General features: G+C 28.3%; 1 long non-coding RNA gene across 1 annotated transcript in view; it reads left to right on the plus strand.

The window, feature by feature from the left end:
* The window catches only part of LOC136795373 (uncharacterized), a 7908-nt gene extending 7351 nt beyond the window's left edge, over positions 1 to 557 (plus strand). Inside the window, exon 3 of the long non-coding RNA XR_010842965.1 lies at positions 477 to 557. This is a non-coding gene — a long non-coding RNA (uncharacterized lncRNA). The remainder of the gene's footprint in view (positions 1 to 476) is intronic.
* Positions 558 to 4043: the final 3486 nt, after the last annotated feature.

Raw genomic sequence — 4043 nt, forward strand, 5'->3', positions numbered from 1 at the left:
CTACTATTTGAGTTTTTATTTGATCGTAACCGGACCATATTCCATTCATCTATACCCACGGTCAATCAATAATCTTCCAGAAGAAATAATTATTTGTCACAGCCGGATTCGGACCCGAGTTTACTCCCTGATCAGAGATATAATAATGATAACAATAGTTGACAAGTTATTAAATAATTTGATTTTTCTTTGTGCTAATTTAAGAAGTTTTCTAACTTTACTATCTGTTTCTTTCTGAGCCAGTGAGCTACCTTCAAACTTAAACATTTTTCCTTTTTTATTAATTTTAGATTAACAATATTACTTCACGTTTCGGACCGTCCGTTTGTTTGGTTGTTTAGTGACGCCAAACTTCATTGCTCATCAACGCCATTTATATTTTATTTAATTTTGCTAATATTCATTAAATTTTATTTATTTTTTAATTTGATTATTTTATTTATTTATTTTTTTATTTTTTTTTCCCTCCGATCAAGTTATATTTTTGTCAGTAAATTTTGTGATTTCAAAAACTGAAACACTAATTCTATTGGCTTATCATCGTCTCCAATGGATTTTGAGATATCTTGGCTTAGTCCCAAGCTATTGAGGTGTGGTGTAAAATATGGGCATCATTGGAAAACATGGCTTATCGGACCGTCCGTTTTCAGGTATTTTCTCTTTTATAATTATAGTTATTTTTTTCTTTTTAATTAATTTTTACATCTATATTTTTTGTTTGTTTAATGGTCACTTTTTAAACTTTGTCTCTCGAGTACGAAATGTTTTCTGTCTATATAAAATTTAAAATATCCAACGAGGATGTGAAACGGGTAACTCAGCACAGGAAGCCCTGGCTCTCAAAAACAAATTGTCAACGTAAAAAATTTTTTTTTTAAAGAATAAAATAAACCTAAAAAAGGAAAACAATAGCGCGTTAAGATTAGGCCTAAGACACTTTGGTAGTCGATTTTATCTCGACTTCTGTTTGTATTGCGATAATTGCAAAGTGGCTTTTGTTTACTTAAGGTTCAGATTAATGGTTTATTAATTTGTTAAAGAGATTAATGAAAAATAATTTTCTAGTGGATATTTGCAGATATGAGTGAGTCTTTGAGTTAAGGCCTCTGACGTTGGCGTCTCGAATGTTTACCAAAAGAAAAAATAACTTATCTACGAGTGCTACTGCATAAAAAAAAAAACAATAAAATTCATTTAAAATTTTAATTAGAGCTAACGCTTTTAGTAAAATAAACAGATTTATATGTATAGCTCATCCTTTATTGTCTTTAAAAATATGGAACACACGTTTAAAATTGATTTACTTTATTATGATGTTGATAATAATGTAATATAAAATCTGTTTTTTAAATGTTTTTTATTATTTAGTCTATTCGAACATTTTGATAGCAGCGCAATCAGTCTAATTTTTATGATATGCAAAATTATTTTTCATTAACATCCAAAATTCAGAGTTTGGCCGTTATTGGCGCAGTATCCATTAGGCGTTTGATTTTCAAGGTAACAGGTTCGTTTTATTTTATTTTTATTTTTTTTCTTTCCCCTTTTTTTATTTTACCACCCCTTCTTTTCTCCACTTTTATCCATTTTCCTTACCCACGTTATAAGTTATGTTCAGTATATTATTATTGGTGTTTTCAAAAAAAAATTTTTTTTCTATTCATTTCTTATGGTATACTTTACTTATATTTTGCCTTTTTTTCAATTATTATTGTTACATATATTTTCTTCCTCTCAATTTTCTTTTTCTTTCCATATTTCAATTTTTAAATTAATAATTACTAATATGTTCATACTTCTTTGCATTATATAACTTCATCTTTATTTCATTTCCTTAATTATGTTATTTTACCCACTTTTTCAATTATTATTTATTTCCCGCTTCTCTCATCACTTCATTTTATTTATTCTATTTTGTAAAATTATTCATTTTATGTTATTCTGTTTATACTTTCTTTTTTATTTTCTATACTTACTGTGGTTTTTATCTTGTTCTGTTCTTAGCCCTGAAGAAGGCTAGAAACTAGCCGAAACGTTGGCACAATTAAATAGGTTACACCAACTTATTTGTGTTTCACTTTGACCGCACCCCCAACCATCTTCTCCTCGTATATCTTTTATTTAAAAAAGTTTTTAGGAATGACCGTGTAATATTTTATTTAAAAACTGTTATATATATAAAACCTACAGTCATGAGGAAAAAATGAAACACGTGTTGAGCAATTAATAAGTAATAGTAAGTAGTATTTTTGTTCTTCTTCACCGTAACTCTGACTATCTTCTTCAAATTGTAATAAATAAGTGAAATATACCGGACAGTTTATAATAAACCTAAATACTGTTCGGAATAATGTATTTTAAATTTATGGTTACAAAAAAAGATTTGCTCTACATTAAAAATAATTATAATACTTTGATGAATGAGTTAAAAAAAACAACCTCTGTATTACAATCATATCCTGTTTCCTTTAGCCCAAGTGCTTACATAAACATTCCCGACTAATATACGATTGAGCGAGTATGTGTGTGAATATCTATGTATGTGAGAGAATACATTAAGCAATCTAAAAATTAAACTATCAATTCCACAACTCATTTTTTTTTTTTTACGTTCACAGACAGCATTTAATATCTTAATAACTCAACTAAATGTGACTTTTATATTGTCAGGCATGTTCTTAAGCGAAAGTTGGAAGCGAAAAGCCACTCCAAAAAGAAGTAGAAATACTATGTTTCTAAGATGTGCACTGCAGGAATAATATAAGACTAAGGATGATACTAGAAGAAGGATATTAAGATAATGGATTCATAATATCTTCCATTTTTATGGATTTATGTTTTTATTACGTAGTGTATGAAAAATATTAGCGTTACTTATATATTAATTGTGATATAAGAAAATATTAATATTTTAAGAAACGTAAAATCCAAAAAACAAATAAACAATAAAAAAGTTGTTGTTTTCTTTTGTATAAGAACTCCGAAACACTTTTATACTTTGTTAATTATCAAATTAATTAATTTAAGTAATAAATAATGGTCTAATAAATTATAGCGTGTTTTATATCTTTATTTATTTTTGTAATTTGAAATATACATATATGTTATTTTGTATTTTGACGTATTCTATGCTGATGATTTTGTATAATTAGGCGAGGACGACGAGACTATAAAACTACGTTGATAAACTCTAGTAAGGAACCAGAAATAAATATGGATTAAACAAAATATATTGTTAGTTACCACGATGGTATTTATATAAAAGAAAATATATTTGAACAGGTAGAGAAATAAAAAACAAAAAAAAAATTCGAAATTTATGAGGAAATAATAGCGAGGTTAAAGGCGGGAAATGCTTGTTATATTTTTAAATTTTGAAATTGCGCGCGCCTTCTGCCCAAAATCTTAGAAGCTAGAATTTACAAAACTATTATCCTTCCTATTATTCTACCGGAAAAATGTGGCCTCTTTAAGGTTTTTTGAAAAGTATTGCGTAATGTTCAGATCGAAAAAGAATGAATAACCAGAGGATTTAGACTATAGAATGCATTGCGGCATTGGGTGTATAAGGTTCTGAGATTTAAGGAACGGATCCCTAAGATGTAGCCTGAAACGTAGATGGGAGGATTCCTCTGAGAATGATTCAGTAGACATGGGTTTGGAAGGCCTCACTGGAGAGCGATTGGTGGTATCGGCATCAAAGCCTTTCTTATTATTCTGACGCATTTTAAAGATTGTACACTATGGAATGTGGTTACTTTCTGACAACCTTACGAATTTTCGTACAGTCTATGAGGGAACACAATAGAGAAAGAAACTCCTGTTTAAGGTAACATCGTTGAAACATATCCCTTTAAAAAAAATAAAATAAAACTATTGGTGTTTATATACACGGTAAAATAAGATTAAACCCTTCTGGGTTGTAAAATATAACTTTTATTTTTATCTTTCATAAACACCTTGACAAATCTGAAATTGGCGAGACAAAGTAAAACCTACGTAAATGTTTGAAAATGAATAATGTCTTCATTTTTTTTATTTTT

The sequence above is a fragment of the Halyomorpha halys genome, unplaced genomic scaffold, assembly GCF_000696795.3.
Source record: "Halyomorpha halys isolate HHAL.00 unplaced genomic scaffold, Hhal_1.1 Scaffold292.1, whole genome shotgun sequence".
NCBI lineage: Eukaryota > Metazoa > Arthropoda > Insecta > Hemiptera > Pentatomidae > Halyomorpha > Halyomorpha halys.